Here is a 23,099-nt window from a genome sequence, read left to right as displayed (position 1 = left end):
CTAGTTTTTGTTTTTTTGTCAATCTATTTTTTTTATTTAAACTTTGAAGAGAATATTACAGAAATAAGAAAGATGTGCTATAGCACATGCACATGTGGCAACGATATAGTAGTTACGCAGAGAGTGCAAATCACAATTATAATACAGCTTAATTTATTATTATTATTTTTTTATATATATATGGTAACAGGCTAAACAAGCTAGTCTTGGGAGACAGGTAGCACTTGAAACCTGCAGTAATGTTAGATAGACTAGTTACTGCATAACTGGCTAGGGTTACAGGAAAGGGTTGGAAATAATGTAGCTTAACAAACATAAGTTGGTACATGCTTAATAAACCACTGTAGCCCATTGTGTCAGGCAAGATTCAAAATAGATGAGAAATAGTGATGTCGCGAACATAAAATTTTCCATTCGCAAACGGCGATCGCGAACTTCCGCAAATGTTCGCGAACGGGCGAACCCGGCGAACCGCCATAGACTTCAATAGGCAGGCGAATTTTAAAACCCACAGGGACTCTTTCTGGCCAGTTGTTTCAAGGGGATTAACACCTGGACTGTGGCATGCCGGAAGGGGATCCATGGCAAAACTCCCATGGAAAATTACATAGTTGATGCAGAGTCTGGTTTTAATCCATAAAGGGCATAAATCACCTAAGATTACTAAATTGTTTGGAATAACGTGCTTTAAAACATTAGGTATGATGTTGTATCGATCAGGTAGTGTAAGGGTTACGCCCGCTTCACAGTGACAGACCAAACTCCCCGTTTAACGCACCGCAAACAACCGCTAACAGTCCATTTGCACAACCGCAAACTCCCCATTTGCACAAGGTTGGACACCAAGCTAGCCATGTCCCGTTCCTTGTCCTCACTGATGTCATTGACGGTCTCTTCCTCCACCCAGCCACGTACAACACCAAGGGTCCCAGAAAGGTGACAACAAGCCCCCTGTATTTTTTTTTTTTTTAAATGTACACTACTGTTACATCAGATATGAGTTGCACTGGTGTGACACTGTGCCCTGGCAGGCCCTGAAACGCACACGTGTGAAGGAAACTGACTGCTATTATTTCACAGTCAAATTTCTAGTTTTTTTTTTTTTAATGTACACTACTGTTACACCAGATATGAGTTGCACTGGTGTGACACTGTGCCCTGGCAGGCCCTGAAACGCACACGTGTGAAGGAAACTGACTGCTATTATATTAGAGTCAAAAAAGTTTTTGTTTTTTTTAAATGCAAACTATTGTGCCCCCAAAACGTTCGTGTGTGGGGGTGCTGGAATGACGTTGGCCAATGGGAGCCTGAATCAACGTTTGGCTCCCACTGCCCCTTTAAGAGCGAGCTCGTGATTCGAGCCGTGCTCCTAGTGCCAGGCGGGCCACGTGACCGATCACTGCGGTCAGTGCACGCGGCTAAGTCAGAAGAGGTGATCAAGCCGCATGCGGCTCATGTGGAGGCAGGAGTGATCCAGCCACGCGCGGCTCAAGCTTAGGAGCCAGGTCGGTCCCAGGATAAGGTAAATACAGCCACAACCACTTATCCCAATCACACACCTTTCCTAACGTCCTATCCCATTAAAAGCATATTACCGCGTATTTAATAATACAGATAAACCCCCTACTTCATCCAGGTTACCGATCGATGGTTCAATATTCTGAGCCCTCTCTGATTTACTGTACACGACTATTCGATATTCCCACAAATTTTATATCGCATTTTATGTTTGTTTGAGACCACCTTAAAAATATTGGATATCGCTAAAAATCATGATCACTATATACTTTCTCTACAAACCTCTAAAACCAACCAAACTACTCATCCATCCGCTATACCACTTTATCCCACCTAGAACTAGTGCCCAGTTAAAATACTTGACTCTTACTTACCCACACTCACTCATGCCACACACATTTCACCACTACTCTCACTGAATCCCTCTGACTACGGCTAAATTCATCTTCTACATCAGAACACTACTCCTAAGATTGGGTTGTATCCATGTCTCGGGTCTTTCATTTAGAATAGGGGCAGCTTCGGTCTCCTTCAACACTGACACTCCAGTGCATATTATTAAAAGATTGGGCAGATGGAAATCCTCAGTCTACAACCGATATATTCCTCATCCTGAGAAAGAAATGAGGAAAGCTTTTAAAAGTTTGGCTTTGTAAATTTGATGCAATAAGTGTGTTTTTCATTAATACCTTTTCACCCTCTTTGCATGAACCCGATTTACATATATTACTAATATGTTTCTGAACATATATATTATATTACACTCACTCACTCTCTGGGCTGGCCTAAGACATCATGCTGCCTAGGTCCAACGATAAATGACTATGGTGGATAATGTATAATAAACACAGGTTACTGGCTGTGGGGTAGATAATGTATAATAAACACAGGTTACTGGCTATGGGGGGATAATGTATAATAAACACAGGTTACTGGCTATGGAGGGATAATGTATAATAAACACAGGTTACTGGCTATGGGGGATAATGTATAATAAACACAGGTTACTGGCTATGGAGGATAAGGTATAATAAACACAAACACAAAAAAAAAGAAAAAAAAAGAATGCAGCTTCAGAATTAATCTAAATTGTATGCTGTTTAGGAGGTGGGAGGGTCTGGGAGGGAGGGTCTGCTGCTGATTGGCTGGAATGTGTCTGCTGACTGTGAGGTACAGGGTCAAAGTTTACTCAATGATGACGAATAGGGGGCGGACCGAACATCGCATATGTTCGCCATCCGTGACGAACGCGAACATGCTATGTTCGCCAGGAACTGTTCGCCAGCGAAACGTTCGGGACATCACTAATGAGATATACTCAGAAAGAAAATCAGAATTGTTTGTGTGTTTAGGCTGAATTGCCCAATTTGTGGAACAGTCAAGGTAGTGCCTGATAACAAATTTAGAGCATCAATCCGATCCGGACTGCACAGACTGGAAGGCAGACAGTCATCCGATCCCCTGGCTAGGTAAGTGGGTATATTGGTCACAGAGGCTGCTGTAGGTGATGGAACAGTGGGGGCAAGGCAAGACCCTCCCCCCCCCCCTCAGCTCCAGGCCCACAGTAAAGCCGGCATCCTCAAGCCACAGACTCTGCTTCTTGAGTCCTTCTCTTTTTAGGAGCTATGGAAGGCCCAGGTGGTCTGCTGCCACCATTATACAATTATACACATATATTTTTCTGATATCTAATGGATCACTAGAATTAAGTTGTTCATGGGTGTAATAATATAAGAACAGGGCAAGTTAATCATTGTTCAAATTTCTTAAAACTTTGAGCTTCCTGGTTGAATGTTGCAATTACAATATGTACCTAAATGGTTGTGTGCTGGTAATTATTAGATAACATAGAAGTTTAATGTCATATATTATAAGATATCTGAATCTAAGCAGAGAAACAGGGCTTTCATTGGGGTCGGATTTGTCATGTGTTGAGTTATTTAATAGTATAATTATCACATCTCACTTTTCCCTTTTTTTTATTGATTAAGGAACTTATATAATGTGGCCCTGCACCAGTACATGTTTATAGTGACTGATATATTACCAGCCAGAGTAATTGTAATATTCATTATGTATAGCTCTACTACTTATAAGTTATAAGTGCTATCATATTGCCACAAAAGCACAAATGCAGCACGTGGAAGGCTGGGACAGTGACTGTGAATATGCTGAAGTATGATTGCTGTTCTAAACATATAACAAGAGCTTATTTATTTAAGTATGGGGTTTTATATTGTTGAAAGAAATGAACAAACATAAACCATGGAATGTGTTTTCCACAAATAATTATCGTTATATAATAATAAATTATAACCACTGTTAGACATTAGTCAACATGGCTTCTGTTAGCCAACTTAGCTGATGGATGGAGACATGAGAAAAATGAGCGAGAATCCAGCAAAGCATTTCTCCTCTGGAAAAAGCTGATGAAATTGTCAATGAGGCTGCCAAGTTGAATGCTAAACTTGACAAAGTGTCTGGCTGCAGCACTCCTTGCATATCATGGACCATCTGAGTAATCTGCTAACTATTGGGACACTGTGTCTCTGAATACACTTTGATTGTATGCATTGCAAGTATATGACATACTGTTAAATTATATATTTTATTCTTATTTTTTTTTTTATTCATATGTAACATACGGAGGTCTATTGATATATTACCCAATCAGATATGTGTTGCTACATATAAAATATAGTGAAATAAAAAATCTATGCAAATATTTGTGTGTGTGTGTGTGTGAATATTATTATTTTTTTGTTTTACCTTAAAGTGATACTATCATCAAAAAGCATTGTTATAAACTAGGTTATAGTAAAATATACAAACTCTTTTAATTAACAAGACTTCAACATTTGTATTCCCTCAGCTGCTTCCATCTGATAGTGTTTCTTGAAATAATCTTTAAAGCACTCTTTGTATCTGATCGTCTGTCCAGTGTTGCCCCTTGACAGTGGATTTGACATTTTCATCTGTCAAAGAAGAGAGTGCTAAGAAAAAAAGGGCTATAACTGAGCTGGTAGTAGGCAAATAAAAACACATTTTTAACTCTTGGTGCTATTGGTGAGTAAATCATATTAAAACATTTTTTTAGTTATGAACTAAATGCTTTTCGAAAAAACACAAGCTCAATATATGTGTATCAAAAGCTATAGTGATAGTTAGTGGCACTTTTGTGGTACCTATTTACGATAGCATTTCTGCTTAAAAACAGCAATAGAGTAGGTTAGTATTTTCTGCACACTTTAACTCATTGTGATCTGTAAAATAAGTCAACCTTTTTCCAGTGCTCCATGGTCCAGTTCTGACTTTCATGTCCCCATTGAAAGCGATTTCGTAATCTCTTACATTAACATTTCAGACTCTGTGTAAAATATTGCAAGATAATGGACGCTGTATATTGCTTAAAGATTTCCGTTTCCAGTATATTTTTATAAACACAAACAGGGGCGGACTTACAACTCATGGGGCCCCTGGGCAATAGGAGATCATGGGGCCCCTGTGTACCCAACAACTTGCAAGATACACAAATATGCATGTGTTACAGGAAGGGTTGTAATGTGGGGGGGAAGAGTCTTCAGTCGGGGGACAGGAGTCATAGTGTGTGGGACTGGGGCTGTAGTGGGGAGATAAGGGCTATGATGGGCAACAGCGGCTCTAATGGGGGAAAAGGCGCTGTAGAGGGGGTATAGGGGTTTTAATTGGAGATTAGGTTGGGTGATTAGGGGCTGTCATGGGGGATAGGGGCTGTAGTAAGGGGATAAGATTATAACAGGAGGCTTATAACATATGCAAATGGAGTGCTATATTTGTTGCATAAGCGTATGGTGAGAAAAATGTAAAAAAAAACAAAAAACTATCGTGTCTGGAATACAAACATATTCCTGACACTATAGTTGTAAGAACACATTTTAGATCCCCAGCCCTGCTTTTCTCCCATTATAAAGTTATTTTACTCACTTTTTTCACCTAAAGTAGAGCGGGTGCAAGATTGGAGAAAAAGGTAGATCCCCATCTTTCGTACAACTACCACAATACTTTGCCAGATTGGCATCTACCATTTGCCCATCCTTGCAGGTTTGTACTTAGCCCCCAGCAGTGTTTGTATGTTTGAATATAAGCATGTTTTGAATGGAGTATGTGTGTATGAATGTAGGGATGTATTTGAGTGTAGTGTTGGAGTTTAAATGCTGAGATGTATACACATATACACTGGCACGTACACACACACACACACACAAACATATATATATTTTATGTGTCTTGATGAAAGCCCTGAACTAGGGCTGAAACGTTGACCTGTGGATTGACAGAAAATAAATCACATTGCTTGGAAGACCTAGAGTGCCGGTATTTTCTCTATTTTATATATATATATAAACGATATAGAAAAAAAAGATGCACTCACAGGTCTTCAGATACGTGAAAAAACTGGTGCTTTATTAATCCATAGACAGTATACAAAAAATCAATCGACGTTTCGACCCTGCCGGGTCTTTTTCAAGATCATTGAATACATATCTTACATGTGCTTATATATAAAATATGAAAACATGTAAATATGCACTTACCAAGTGGTAAAGTGAAGTGGAGTGCCCGTTAGAACCCGGAAGTGAACAGAAGCTGCACGAAGCGTCACATGATCGGGACGCATGGCGGAAGAATGTGGTTTCCATGGTGATAGTAAATACAAAGTGTAAGCCACATACCGAGCAAGTGTAGAGAGAACCGATATGGAGAAGAGTTGGTACTATCTACTACCAACAAAGTTTAGATACAAATGATGCCATAATGAGGAATTAGATTAAATAGAGTAGACAAAAAAACATGAATATATCAGTATAATGTGCAAAATAACAATAATATGAACGTGACATATATGTGTGAAAATACAAAGAAAAATGTGCAGTCTACTCATAAAAATAATATATGACAAAAACATATTGTTAAAAACAAAGCAAGGATCCTAGAATATTAATGACCCAAAATATTAAGAAATAATAATCCTACATAAAGAAATAAATGCTAAGAAAATAACAATAAGGAATAAGTTGTATTAATGTTATGATTCTTGGTATAATGAATAGCTGAAAGCTGCTCACGGAAATAGTGAAAACTATACTAAATATACCCAAAAATTAAGTCAAGTAGCCTGGAAAAATAACAGACTGCTAAAATATAACCCAAATTGATAGTAATAATAATGTGTTTGTGTACTTGCAGCATATAGTTGCTGCAAACCTACAGAGCATATAGACAAAACTAAGGTAGTAAGGACTAAATGTACACCTAGAAAATAATAGCAAATACAACTCAAACGGAATCAATGTCTACTGCATGACAATGAACCTATAATGTCACAAAAATATGTTACTATGAACATAGCATATAATTGCTACATACATCTGTTATTTGCAGAATATCGGAGTGCAAAGAAAGTAATACATGCGAAAAAATTCTAACCACAATCAAATAAAATATCTAAGGGGCACAACTGCATATTGTTATCATATGCAAATGACCCCGTATTCACAAGAACCCAGATAATGACACCTAATTAATGAAAAATAAAAAAATAAAAAATAAAAAATTACTAAGCACAATCCAATAAACTATAAGCTGCAAGAATACATCTACGTTGCAGAAAAAATAAATATATATAACAATATTAGAACCAAGAAATGAAATACATAGAAGCAATTGTATATAAAAAAAATCTACATAAAAATATTATCACAAAAACATGGAATACACAATGTTTTCATTAAGGCCTTTAGGGGTTACTGTGTCCAAATAGTGGATCCAGTAAGCCTCTCTCTGTAAGAGAATTCTTGATCTATCTCCCCCACGATCCAAAGGAGGAACATGGTCAATGCCAATAAATGTAAGCATGGGTAAATGGTGTTGCATAGCCAAAAAGTGTTTAGCCACTGGTTTTTCCGTTGTTTGATCACGATATGTCGTCATTATTCCAGAACGATGTCCTCTCATCCTGTCACGTAAAGTAAGGTCTGTCTTACCGACATATGCCAATCCGCAGGGACATGTCACCATATAGATGACATGGTCTGTGGTGCAGGTGATGTAATGATTAATAGGTATACGTTTTCCCGTGTGGGGATGAGCAAAATAAGTACTTGTCAGCATATGGCTACAATTCACGCATCCAGTGCACTTAAAGCAGCCCTTCTTTTTGATCCATGTTTTTTTCGTATAGCATTGTATAGGGTCATTGCGAACTAGTAGATCCCTGAAATTCCGGTTTCTTTTATAACTGATCATGGGCCGTTGTTGAAAAATCGGAGGAAGATTTTTATCAGCTTGTATCACGTCCCAATGTTTTTGTATAGTGTTCTTTATTTTTACAGTCGCTGTGTGGTAAGTCATGGGAAGAAATAAATGTGTCTTCTTAGTTTTTGTGGTATCTTCTGAATCAAAACGTTCTCTGGCTCTCTGTTCAGTATATGTCAAGTATATGTGGGGCATAACCCCTATCAATAAATCGTTGCTTCATTTCGAGAAGTTGGAGGTTCATTTGTGAGGTGTCACTGTTGTAACGCAGAACTCTGAGGAACTGTGAAATAGGAAGGGAATCCTTCAAGTGTTGAGGATGGAAGCTGGTAGCTGATAGAATAGTATTTCTGTCTGTTTCTTTACAATGTAAAGTATAGCTAATCTCACCTGCTTTTTTGTATAATAGAACATCCAAGAAATGAATTTGATCACAATTGTGATTTAAAGTAAATTTTATTGTGGTGGGTAATGTGTTTAGTTGCTGAACCATCTCTTCCAATTCTTTTTGCGAAGTAATCCACAAGAGAAGGATGTCATCCACAAATCTGATGGAATTGCATATTTACATAATTTCATATTTTATATATAAGCACATGTAAGATATGTATTCAATGATCTTGAAAAAGACCCGGCAGGGTCGAAACGTCGATTGATTTTTTGTATACTTTCTATGGATTAATAAAGCACCATTTTTTTTCACGTATCTGAAGACCTGTGAGTGCATCTTGTTTTTCTATATCGTTTATATATTGGACGCCAGAGATGTGCACCCAGGCAATAGATTTATGTTTCTGTTTTGTAAGGGTACCATAAATTGAGAAAGTGCTCCGAAGTGAAGGGGTTAATATGGTATGTCTTATTACACCTTCATGAGATCTTGCTGGCAGTTTGTAACCCTTTACATATTACAAAACATTCCCACCACAAAGACTCACTCATAATTTGGGGATATTTCCTATCTTAGACATCTTACAGCTTTGAAGTTATTCCTATTAACTTTTGTCTCACTCTTAATTATTTCCGTTAGATTGCAAGATTGTAGGACTTACAGGTTATCTCACTCTGAACTCTGTGAATCTAAAATCCGTGTTAGATTTTAGACTCACGGGTCATGGATCTTATTTCCTCTGTAAAGGTTTGTCTAATTATATTTTGTACTGTTTTCAATCCCTACCTTTTGTTAATGTACCTATTATGCAATTCTACAAAATATGATGGTTAATAATAATAGTTGTTCTCTAGGTGAACATTGAAGTAAGAGGGACAATCAATACAAAGCTTGGTAATGAACAGTGCAGGAAATTATCGCAACTAAAAATACATTTGTTTAATTCACAGAAATTGTGACGATGTCTAAAGGCAAAATGTCAGGAGGAGCTGTGGATGCAAGAAATGTAATTTATCGAGATATGTACCAAATCGAACTCTGGAAAAGTTAAGTACTTTCTTGATTTGCAGAGAGGTTCTGGAAAACCAACAGCAATTAACAAATATCTAGTTGTATCAAGTACCTTTTTGTATGCAAAACTGAAAAACAGAAGGGAAAGAAAAATAAAACACACTCTGCCTTCGCAAATCAAAATGGTAAAAAAAAAAAAAAAAATAATGTAATGAAAAGCCAAAAGGCTACTTACATAACACAGCATAAACAACACACACTCTCAATGTATTAGTCCAATAATATGTCAACTGACTTGCCAAGTACTCCTTCTGGTAATTGTTCACTCCACAGAGCCTGTAGATTTTGGGAAAGGGAACAGAAGCTGGGAACCAAATGAAAATGAATGTCTGCTATCAAACTGCTGTGTGTTGTGAACAATATAAACTGTCAAAAATTCTGCCACCCCCTGATGGAGCCAGTTCGATTATATATCAATTAGCCACACAACTTGAGCGGCAATAATGAATGTCATACTTATTGCTGTACTTGAACCACTTTTTTAAGTTACTAAATAACAATACTTACCTTTTAATTTGTTTGCACCTACTTATCCAATCATTGTATTGTTTTATTATATGATTTCTATCAGCAGAAAATTGTTGTGAAGTATATAGATTAAACTAAATGTCTATATTTATTCTCTCCTTCTCATAAAGAAGTTGAGATCTCTTCCATTCCACTAGAAGACCACAAATGAGGCAGCACCCCTCTAATCCGTGAGATAACAGAAGAGGTTTGGGGCTGAAAAAATGTGTCAAAAAATATTGACGATGCAGGCAGGTTTAAGTGTGTTAGACATTATCTCCACTTACAGAGACTATAAAAATCAATCACATGGTCACGTGTACACCCTGTTCCAAATTATTATGCAAATTCTATTTAAGTGTCACAAAGATTAAATATTTTGTTTTTCAGTTTAACTCATGGATGGCATTGTGTCTCAGGGCTCTTTTGATCACTGAAAACAATCTCGGACACCTGTGATAATTAGATTGCCAGGTGAGCCAAATTTAAGGAAAAACTACTAAAGGAGAGGGTGTTCCACATTATTAAGCAGAGCACCATTTTCATGCAATATGGGGAAGAAAAAGGACCTCTCTGCTGCTGAAAAGAGTGAAATAGTTCAATGCCTTGGACGAGATATGAAAACATTAGATATTTCACGAAAACTTAAGCGTGATCATCAAACTATTAAGAGATTTGTGGCTGATTCAGAGCACAGACGGGTTTGTGCAGATAAAGGCACATTGAGGAAGATTTCTGCCAGATCCATGCATTGGATCAAGAGAGCAGCTGCTAAAATACCATTACATAGCAGCAAACAGATATTTGAAGCTGCTGGTGCCTCTGGAGTCCCACAGACATCAAGGTGTAGAGTCCTCCAGAGTCTTGCAACTGTGCATAAACCTTCTATTCAGCCACCACTAACCAATGCTCACAAGCAGAAACGGCTGCATTGAGCCGAAAAATACACGAAGACTGATTTTCAAACAGTCCTGTTCACTGATGAGTGCCGTGCAACCCTGGATGGTCCAGATGGATGGAGTAGTGGATGGTTGGTGGATGGTCACCCTGTTCCAACAAGGCTGCAACGTCAGCAAGGCGCTGGTGGAGTCATGTTTTGGGCCGGAATCATGGGAAGAGAGCAGGTCTGCCCCTTTAGGGTCCCCAAAGGTGTAAAGATGACCTCTGCAAAGTATGTGGAGTTTCTGACTGACCACTTTCTTCCCTGGTACAGAAGGAAGAACTATGCTTTCCATAATAAAATCATCTTCATGCATAACAGTGCACCATCTCATACTGCAAAGAATACCTCTGCATCAATGGCTGCTATGGGGATAAAAGGAGAGAAAGTCATGGTGTGGCCTCCATCCTCCCCTGACCTCAGTCCTATTGAGAACCTTTGGAGCATCCTCAAGCAAAAGATCTATAAGGGTGGGAGGCAGTTTACATCCAAACAGCAGCACTGGGAGGCTATTCTGAAATCTTGCAAACAAATTCAAACAGAAACTGTCCAAAAACTCACAAGTTCAATGGATGCAAGACTTGTGAAGCTGCTATCAAATAATGGGTCCTATGTTAAAATGTAACGTGACCTGTTAAAATGTTTAAACAGTTAAGATGTTGTTATAAGTTTGATTGAAATAGCTTTTGATTTCAGTAAATATGCTGCAAACACAACAAATGACAATTTTCAGTTCTTTACAACCTATAAAGTGTTTTGAAACCTACTGTATGTAATGATTTGGAACAGTGCATTGTACGTTTTTTATGTTTTAAAAAAATACTGTTATCATTAGGAGGTTTGTTCAATAAAATTTGTATTGTACTCTTAATAGTTGATAACATGATAATTATGCTGACTGTTATTCACATCAATTATTTAGGTAAATGAGAAAAACATAATTTGCATAATAATTTGGAACAGGGTGTACATGTTTTGTGATTGTAGCCAAAGACTATAGATTGTTTGATTGTGCAGCTACTAACAAGAGTTTTAAGGAACAGTTTATATCCACGATTAAAATATTGCAAACATTAAAACTTAAGTGTTACAGCAGATTCTGCACTCTCATGCTCCATGTAGAAAGGGCTTTGGTGCAAGAAATGTGTCTGGGCCTCCATGTAGCACAAGGGTGACCAAAGGTAAATTCTCATCTGTACATCTCCTAAGATGCTTTGCCAACTGGGAATCTACCATTGCCCTATCCTTGCAGGACTGTGTTTGTGAGCAGTGTTTGTGTGTTTGAATGTAAGCATGTTTTTGTATGAAGTATGTGTTTGTGATGTTTGGATATATTTTTGTGTACTGTTTGTATTTGAATGAAGCTATGTGTTTGTATGCACCGTTGCCATTTGAAGCCAGTAGTGTAATTGTGTGTACTGTTTACTTTTTAATTTAGTGGTGTGTTTGTAGGTAGTGTTGGCATTTGAATGCAGGCATGCATTTGTTTATAGTGTTGGTGTTTTAATATGGGGGGGTGTCTTATGTAGTGTTGGCATTTAATTGCAGGGGTGTATTTGTGTGAAATGTTGGCTGGGATGTATGAACATACATATACACTGCGACACATATATACTGGCACACAGATTGACATAAACACTGAGACATACACACAGAACCATCTATCTATCTATCTATCTATCTATCTATCTATCTATCTATCTATCATCTATTGTTCTAATCATGGAAAAGTATGCACATTTTGCAGCTGAGAGACGTTTGGTTAATAAGCACCAGTGACATTATCATAGATAACAAACTGACATAAAGTCCATTTAGCACAAAACCACACCTCTCTTCTTAGCAGATGATGGTTAGAGAATGTATTTACTGCCATTAACCCCCTTAATCGATGGTCTGAGTTTTAGAATGCCGCCAGAGGCTTTTACATTTTTCATTATGTTTATTCTTGGAATGGTATTAATGTGTCTTAAATTGTTGACCTAATTACATCTGTGGTGTAAATGAGTAAAGTGGCTACTACATAAGTAATGTAAATGGAGATAAAAAGTAAAACATAAAGTATTAGAATTAACCCTTTGCTGTGTTTGGGATAGTTTCCTTTTTTTCTCATAGTGTATACAAATATGCATGCACAATAATGTCTAGTGAATAGGCATTCAATTCTTAGGGAGCTATTCAACTTATTGTTGGACAAGTAGAGAGACACGCCAGTGCTTTTAGACTGAGCACACCGCTCTCTGCATCCCAGAAATGCATGTAATCTGCCAATCTACTCCCCAGATCTTATTCCATGACAGTCCAGTGCAAATTTACCATGATTTGTCATGGATGACTCTCCAGGCAAGTTGAGTGCTGAAGCCCATTACTGACCAGCTGCGGGTCCGCAATATACGCTACCGCTGAGGCTTTCCCTTCACACTAATTGTTACGACTCATGGATTGACATACACCATCTCCTCCACAAGATGTGCAACCCTTCCTGAGAGCTCTGGAGCTTCAAGACATGCACATCCCTGACTGGTATTCACCAGTCCAACTTTACACCGCCCAACATCTTATTCAGAGACGACGTTGGCAATGGGAGGAAGAGGCGAACAGAACAGAAAGAACACAGTCTTACTCCAACTTCCCCAAGAGCATGGAAATCTTAAGATTGCCCCCTGCAATGACCTTTCCACCACGATCATAAGCACACGGCGCTAGCGAACCTTGACCACAGACTCGAGCACAGCATTAGATCATTCCCGGACTGAGGTCATATGTTATATTGGTTCTCCAGGTCAAGTAGTTTACGGCAATTAGCCTACGCAATTAACCTAAGTGTACCCCGAAAGTCATGGCCCTGTTCAATTAACTCACAAGCTGTTAGTGACAGGCTTTAGTGGGGACTAATCCATAGCATTCCAGTTGGGCCTCTTCGCTGCCCACCCTGAATTCAAGGCATATTGTGGTCAGCTATACCTCCAGTACATCTTCACTCTTCCTACCGGGAGACCCGAATTAGGGTATATTTGGCTATTCACAGAAAGAAAAAAAAATAACAAAATACTAAAGTTATAAATAAGAAATATATTAAAAACATGTAAAAAATAACTAAATAAATAATATTGCTAAACGAAAATAAAATGACTCACAAGTCCATTAATGGAATCACGATCGAGGGGGCTGCAACGTAGTTCAGCTACAAGGGGGGCAGGGAGGTATAACTTTATGTTACAGAAAGGAAGAAAAAAAAATAAGATTCAATAAAACAAAAAAATAATTAAAACAATTGTAGATTATGCTAGCTTTAGTGTACATATAATCTTAATTTTATTTGACAGGAGGCTTCATATTTGCTTAAGTCTCTCTTTACTAGAACTCCACAGCAGCACAGAAAAACAACCAATCAGAAAAAAGTTAGGTACTATAAAACTCCCCTCCTCATGCATCATTTCCTCTTTCAAGCTGCGACAAACAGAAGAAAGGCAGAAAAATAATGAGGAAGAAACGAAGTCCTAGATACAATGAATACAGCAATGTCCACCATCCGAGAAGAACAGCCAAACTAGATAGCGTTGATGGAGTGTAAACTGAAACGAGAGAAAACAAAATCGAACAGGTTGATTATCCAATGAAATGTACTCTGAACAAACATGTAGGTACCAAATGTAGCAACCAAATTACCGTAACCTGCATAGATCCCAACCCTACTTATGAAAAACAGACATAAGAACAAGTGACAGGTAGCAGAGTCCACAAGCATACGTACCTGATGAACCCAAACTATAAAATTAAGCAAGGGAGGGCTAAGAATGGGCGGGAAATACTCGCCTCCTGTCATTAATAAAATTAAGATTATAGGTACACTAAAGCTAGCAAAATCTACAATTTTATAACATGACAGGAGGCTTTGTATTTGCAATTTTAATGCTCAGTCAACAAATCCAACACTGTTTGTTTCGCTGGTACCTATTCTGTGAGATATAAGAGCAATCCTAAATGAACCTTCCAACTGCGAGAAGTGACAGTAGACGGATCAATGAAGATGCCAACTGTCGAGGCACCCCAAAATACGGGAAAACTCCATCTACTGTTAGATCCACTGTATGTGGGGTTGTGACCCATTTCCTAGCAATCGGTCCATGAGCTGCCAAGCTGACCTATTAGCCATTTTCCTGTAGGTGTAAACTGCTGAAGGTCATTTGCGGACTTAGGGCCATGAGAAGAAACTGTCACCAGGTCTCGACTCTTGATCGTGCCAGGTTCACCAGGCGATGTGGCCTTGCCGGCAAATCTCCAACCTCAAGTAATGCATATAAGTCTACCACCAATTCTGTCATAGAACCGTGTAGGGTCTTCTCGTTCCCTCATGACCAACTCTGTGATTTGTCTCATCCGAGAATACATTTATTATGCAGGCAAGAGTGCATTCAAAACTAGCCGTATCCTAAGTGATTCCAGTATTCAAAATGGACTGTGTAACCCACGACTGCGGCAGAGAAGGGACTCTCAAAGGACTTCCAATCAGGGTCCCAAATTGAACTTATGTAGTGAAACAGTGGGCGACTACTCTGGGGGATTGTGAATCCCGGAAATATTCAAAAGGAGGGGAACATAAACCGGGGTTAAGATTTCCATCCTGATATATCATTGTCTAAAATTGACAAGATGTCCGGACCCAATGGTAATCGGGACCTGTATAACAAAGAACAGTCCTCATGTGCTGTAGTGAGAGAGTGCAATAATCCCATTACTTGTTTGTACGATCCTGTTCCATGCCCGACCTGTCAAAATCCGTGTAGGAGTTCCTGGTCTGCACGCCACCTACAAGATATGGCATAATATAGTGCGACCCCTGTGTTCCTGACTGTCCGGGCACGTATCTCCAAAAATAGTCCCTAGGTCGAGGGACCCAGAAATGTGAATATGAGAACCGAAGTTAATTTATCCCTGCAGAGGAATACCTCCCTTCTTAGCCTGGAGTCCCGCGAACACATAGCGTTCTCTAATACGCAGGCAAGACGTAAAGTCCCTTCACTCACGACAGGTGACTCCAGAGAGCAGGTATAACGGAAACAAGGGTCTAGCTCCAATCGTCCGAAGCAGGTGTTGTCCAGTTTGAGAACATCGGCAGCCATCTCCGAGCCTGCTACACATCCTGAGCAGTACTCCAGCAGTAGGTTGTGTCCCGACTTGTGACATCTGTGTAGGAGCCGGGGACACACATGGTTCTTCCATAGAGTCCAAGTAGATCTCCTTGGTGGTAGTTGAATAGGTGGGTTAGCGAGAACCAAAACCAAGACGGTTTTAGAGTATAGAAGGAGGGCCCTCCATATCCGAATCATGTTCTCCAGATATGTTCTCAGAGGAGTAGAGACAGTCCTGTCCTCTCATCCCAAGATTGTTAATAACCGGGGAACCCAAAACGACCAAGGATTCTGGTCTTTCCATGCGATCCATGCATACGGTGTACTTGTAGACCTAAATAGAGTGCGATTGCTTGTTTTTAGACATGTGCAATTCGTTTCGGTCCGAATATGAATTCGGCCGAATTTCGGGCAATTCGGACATTCGGGAACTTCCGAATTGCCGAGGTCCCGAAGTTACGAAATTACCGAATTTCCGAAGTGTCGAAGTGCCGAAGTTCCGAAGTTGCCGAAGTGTCAAAGTGTCAAAGTGCCGAAGTGCCGAAGTTCCGAAGCACAGTATTGCCTAAGTACTAATATATTTACCAGTGAAACAAGACGAATGTTACATTGTATACAATTTTAAATAAAACATAGCCAGGATTCACCTGTAAGCATTTGCAACACTTACAACAATCAAGTAACATACATTCATATAAAATGTAAGTTACTTGGTCAGTCAATGTAATGACAGGAATGAATAAGTAGATAACTCCCTAATTCCCACGGTATTAGGGAGCTATCTACTAAAAGGGTCGAGACGATGGAGGGCCGCACCCTCTTGTAATCCAAACTAGAGTCCATATCAGGCTCAGGTTAACCAACTGCGGGAATACCATTTAATAATATCAGCATAGTACTGAGGTTCTGAGGGGGTCCCCCTCTAACCACGAGACCTCTCTCCGAATCACTCACCTGAGAGGTGGAATCCACTGATAATAAACCATACCGATGGTAGATGGAATAGTATACAACCTCGGGCCGTGTCCATCTTTAATAACAGAAAGGGATGATGAGAGAATGTAACCTCTAGAAGCAATGATGGGACCTACCAACGGACTGCCCAGATCCCGTGTGCACGCGTGGGATCCAGGATGACCGTCGGTAGTCTGAGGAAAGCTGGAGGCGTTCTCCGGGATCCATGAGAACCCGGGAGGTCAGAGGAGGTCAAGTGAGGCCTCTCGACGACCCGAGCGATAGGAAAATTGAAAGGCACAAAAACAAAGAAAAACAAATAATGTAGATAAGGGTAAATACATACCTCGGAGAGAAGGTAAATAGCAGGCCGTAAAAGCAAGTCAAGGAAACCCAACTGAAGGGGTCAGGATTTAAACATCACACAGGGATAACTACCAATACCTAAGATGGATACAGGAAGGGCAGCTAAAGGGTTGATTGCTAAAGGTAATGAAACCGTGCTCCCCTGTTGGCGTCCGAGCACTGGTCCCTGCTTGTGTGAAAATCCCCTTGGAGACGTGCTGCCGCTGGGTTGGTGTAAACCATGGTTGTGTGTGCGGGGATCTTCATAAAAGCTTTGCCCCTCATGGCATGAGGTTTAGGGCCTTCACCCTTTCAATCATACTTAGGTGGCCATATGCTGGTGTTCTCTTGGATAGTATGGCAGCAGTGCTTGCCTGGACACCCACCTATCACCTTTCAATAGTGGGTACTGAGCTCTCCTCAGTGATATTCCCCCCGGCCTGCAGCCAAAAGGGGGGTTCGAGCACAGATAGAGTAGGCCAGTCAGAAGGGCCCAGACCTAGCAGGCCAATCAAAAGGGCACAGACATAGCAGGCCAATCAAAAGGGCACAGACATAGCAGGCTGTTACAAACTGCCAGTTGTAACTGGCCCTTTAAATGACAAATTGCCCTGCTTCCCTGGGTTCTGGAGAAGCCCATTTGCCAGCCTCGTTCCTCATGACCCTGGGAGATTGTGCCCCTGAAAACTTATGGACTTTTATTGGGTGTGTATGGCCCTTTAAGAACCATCTGGGGACATATTGTGACTTTGGTGAACAATGCCTCTTTAAGACTATGTCCTCAGACCTGTAAAATAACTTGTTCCTGGCTTTCTCCCACTTGGTTCAGTAAATGGGGTTCACTGAACCAAGTAATACACAGGCCAAGTACCAACCAATTTACCTCCCAGGCTGTGAGGTTACTGCAGGTTAATTGCCGAGCGCTGGGTGGCCGCTGTTCGTGCAAACAAACACGTGGCGGCGGCCATCTTTGTTCATTCGAACGAGCGGTGTGTGTAGCCAAATCCATGGAACTAAAATCAGCTACACATTTCACCGAACACCGCTGACCCTTACTTTCTCCTACACTCCGTTTTCAGCTCCAGAGACTAAGTCCCATTCGAAGATTCTGCATAAAATTGACCGGCCGCACAGCCCAAATCTATGGAACTGTTTTGGGCAGGAAAATGTGCTTGCGGTCGGTCATAAAGGACTTCCGTCTAACTTTTTATCCACTGGAGGGATTTGTCTGATTTTTGTTTATGTTTATAAATTTTATTTTTATTTAAAAAATTTTTTTTTTGTGTGGTGGGAAAATGCCCACCGGTTTTGATGGAATTTTACAAACATTCATTACAAGAAGTCAAAAGTAGTACAAGTAATATAAATCAAACAATGCCGCAATTAATAATAAACATGAGTCTCTCTTAGTCGGACATGTTAGCTTCTCTGGTGCATTCAGTGACAAGTACGGGGAGGAAACCATAATAACACATATCTGTATATCGCACCAGCTGCTTGTGCGGGCTTAGGGTGTGCGGTGCGCTTTAGCTCTTTGGCGTTCCGTTTGGGTTCGAGGGTACCGGTTTGGCTTCGTGGTTTAGCGGCTCTAGCGGGCTTAAGGTGTATGTTACAATTTAACTCACCTACTGCTCGTGAGGGCTTAGGTTTAGTTCTGCTATTATGTCTTGTCCGCTGGTAGGCTGGACTTAGTATGAGCAGTTTGGTGTGTTAGGCTATCATCTACTTGGGGTTTTAGATTATTTTGGTTAACTTGTTGGCAGCTTAAGCGGACCCAGAGCATTCCGTACTGCACCGTGTGCCATTTAGCAAGGAAAGGGAAAATGATCATGTTGTACGTGTCTGATAATGTTAAAACATAAGGTGTCAAGGTACCTGAGGTCTCTACCTCCGAAAGAGGTAGAGACTTAGCCGTTCATCCATCCGGACGGTCTGATTTCCCCCTTCCTCGCGGTCTATCCGGTCATGCAAAGCCGGCCGCGAGGGAGTGACTCCCTTTTATAGCATGACGTCCGGAAGTCGACGTCAGGACGCCAACCCGGAACGACCTGTCACTCAATTGCTTCAGGACCAATCAGGACGCCTCGGAGGCGTGTTTACTTATCTGAACAGGGCATTTAACAGTGCTTCTTTCATTAGCTCATTGCCCTGTCGTGGTTCTAGCTTGTTCAAGTCACTCAGTGCTCGTGTATTCTAGTTATCCCTTTTGGTTTTGACCCGGCTTGTTTGCTCTACTCTGCTTATCTCTGTTACCCTTGATTCGGCTTGTCTCTCGCTTACCTGTCTTCTGTTACCCTCGACCTCGGCTTGTCTTTGACCATTCTCTACTGTACTACTTATGTTAGTCCGGCCATTCTAAGGTCCGGTATACGTATCTGGCTACTGTTTGTACTCTGCGTGTTGGATCCCTGTCCCGATCCTGACATTACGACAGGGCCAATGGATCCTGCAAGTACAAACAGTCAGCTTGCTTCTCCTGATCCTAGGTTTGAAGCCATGGATCACAGAATGGATCAGATGGCGCTAGCGCTACAGGCGTTATTATCTCGTGCCAATAACCCACCAGAGGAGATACGTACTACTCCTATCTCTCCTGTAAGTTCAGGCCTAGAGGTAGCCACAGTAGGTGCTTCTTCTCGCATTACCCCACCAGTACGTTATGGTGGGGCTCCTGAGAAATGTCGTGTTTTTTTAAACCAAATTAGTATCCACTTTGAATTGCAACCTCGCTCCTATCCTACAGATAGGGCAAAGGTAGGATTTATTATCACCTTACTCATCGAGAAGGCTCTGAGATGGGCCAACCCACTATGGGAGAACGATAACCCGTTAGTATATAACTATAACGCATTTGTAGCTGATTTTAGAAGAACGTTTGACCCTCCAGGTAGAAAGGTTAATGCAGCCAGATCACTGTTGCGCCTGAGACAGGAGAACCGAACACTTGTGGATTATGCACTAGAGTTCAGGTCTCTGGCGTCAGAAGTCAAGTGGAATGAGCAGGCGTATATGGATGTATTTTTGAATGGGTTATCAGATGTAATCCTTGACGAGGTTGTTACTAGAGAACTTCCTGAAAATTTAGAGGATTTAATTTCATTCATTTCTCGTATAGATGAACGTTTAAGAGAGAGACAGAACACTCGAGAGAGTAACCGGAGATCTTCCTTTAGGTTAGTCCCCGCATTTCCAAGCCCTGACTCCACGGTCCCTCTGCTTCCTGAACCTATGCAGATAGGCTATACCCGCCTCTCTGAGGAGGAGAGACAGCACAGGAGAAGGGAGGGGTTATGTATGTATTGTGGAGCCAGAGGCCATTTACTCTCGAACTGTTCTAACCGCCCGGGAAACGCTTGCACCTAAGTTTCTCTAGAGGACAGGCCTTGGGTGTTTCTATTTTGTCCTCTACTCCTAATTATAAAGATCACAGGCTTCTGCTACCAGTTTCCTTAACTTGGGAGAAGGAAGTAGTAAAGGCTATGGCGTTGATAGATTCCGGAGCTGCTGAGAATTTTATCGACCAAGCCTTTGCCACTAAACACAATTTCCCATCCCAGTTAAGGGAGACACTCTTGGCCGTTGAGGCCATAGATGGTAGACCACTACTGGACCCTGTTATCTTTCGTGAGACCATACCCATTAACTTAAATGTTGGTATCCTACATGTGGAGAATTTATCTCTTATGCTCATTTCGTCCCCTTCTGTTCCCATAGTTCTGGGGTATCCATGGTTGAAGAGACATAACCCTATTATCGATTGGGAATTAGGGGAGATACTCTTGTGGGGTCAGAGCTGCCAGGAGAGGTGTTTACGCAAGGTTTCTCCATTGGCTAATATTAACACACCTGGTAGTCCTACTCAGTCCACAGAAAAACAGATACCGTCCCTGTACCAAGACTTAAAGGCAGTATTCGACAAGAAGAATGCCGATTCTTTACCTCCACACAGGTCATTTGATTGTAAAATTAAGCTTCTACCTGGGACTATGCCCCCGAGGGGTAATGTATATCCTTTATCTGTTCAGGAGAACTCTGTTCTAGAGGAATATATTCGTGAGAATTTAGAGAAAGGATTCATTAGGAGGTCTTCTTCTCCTGCCGGGGCTGGGTTCTTTTTCGTTAAGAAAAAGGATGGCACGCTGAGACCTTGTATTGATTACAGAGGCTTGAATAAAATAACTATCAGAAATGCTTATCCTATCCCATTGATTACCGAGTTGTTTGATCATCTTAAGGGCTCCAAAATCTTCACCAAGTTAGATCTCAGAGGGGCATATAATTTGGTGAGAATCCAGCATGGACACGAGTGGATGACGGCGTTCAATACCCGGTATGGCCACTATGAATACACAGTTATGCCGTTTGGACTTTGCAATGCTCCTGCAGTATTTCAAGATTTGATTAATGAGGTACTTAGGGAGTTTCAACATGATTGTGTTATTGTCTACCTGGACGACATACTGATACACTCTAGGGAGATTGAGACTCACCATAGACAAGGCAGAAAGGTATTACACAAACTTCTGCAACATGGCCTATACTGTAAATTGGAGAAATGCAGCTTTGACCAGTCTCAGATAGACTTTCTTGGTTACGTGATTTCTGGGGAAGGTTTTAAAATGGATCCTGACAAACTCCAATCTATTTTAGATTGGCCTTTGCCCAAAGGACTCAAGGCTATTCAGAGGTTTATTGGTTTTTCCAACTACTATAGGCGCTTCATTAAGGGATACTCTTCTATCATTGCGCCTATTACCAATATGACCAAACAAGGGGCTGATACTAGGACCTGGTCTACGAAGGCTCTTGTTGCTTTCAAGACTCTCAAAGAACTTTTTGCTTCTGCCCCCATTCTAGTCCACCCTGATACGACTCTGCCGTTCTTACTCGAGGTCGATGCTTCTGAGACGGGAGTTGGGGCTGTTCTGTCTCAAAGGTTAGGGGTGGACAAACCGTTACACCCTTGTGGGTTCTTCTCTAAGAAATTATCTGGGCCTGAAAGCAGATATGACATCGGCGACAGGGAACTGTTAGCGGTCATTAAGGCTTTAAAGGAGTGGAGACATTTACTAGAAGGGACATTACACCCTGTTACTATTTTAACGGATCATAAGAACTTGTCTTATATTGGGGAGGCTAAGCGCTTATCCGCCAGGCAGGCTCGTTGGTCCTTGTTCCTCACTCACTTTAATTATGTACTTACTTATAGACCTGGTTCTAAGAACTCTAAAGCCGATGCTTTGTCTCGTCAATATGAACCGTTCACTATAACTGAGCCAGTCCTTTCCTCCATAGTTCCTAAGGGTAATATCATCGCTAACACGAATCTCAGGATTCACTCTCCGTTGCTTGCCGAGATCATGAAATTTCAGCATCTTGCGCCCAAACAGACTCCTGGGGATCGACACTTCGTTCCTGCCACTCTCCAACTAGAAGTGTTACGATGTTTCCACAACAGCAAGGTGGCTGGACATCCTGGCATTCGCAAGACGTATGCTCTGATCTCTAAAGATTTCTGGTGGCCTGAGTTACGTAAAGATATTAAAGAATTCATCGGGGCATGTGAGGTTTGTACCAAGACCAAGCAACCCCATTCGCTTCCATGCGGACTTCTGCACCCTTTAGAGGTTCCTGAAAAGCCATGGTCCTGTTTGGCTATGGACTTCATTGTTGATTTGCCTATCTCTAAAAAGCAGACTGTTATCCTCACTGTGGTGGACAGATGTACTAAGATGGCTCACTTTGTTCCCTTACCTAAACTCCCATCTTCGCCCGAATTAGCGGAGATATTCGCTAGGGAGATTTTCCGTTTACATGGGATACCTTCCCAAATTGTATCTGACAGAGGTTCCCAATTTGTTTCCCGTTTTTGGAAATCCTTCTGCTCTCAACTAGGCATCAAATTGAATTTCTCTTCTGCCTACCATCCTCAGTCCAATGGAGCTGC

Source organism: Pelobates fuscus, chromosome 1 (genome assembly GCF_036172605.1).
Source record: "Pelobates fuscus isolate aPelFus1 chromosome 1, aPelFus1.pri, whole genome shotgun sequence".
Taxonomy (NCBI): domain Eukaryota; kingdom Metazoa; phylum Chordata; class Amphibia; order Anura; family Pelobatidae; genus Pelobates; species Pelobates fuscus.
Note: the sequence above shows the minus strand (reverse complement) of the source record.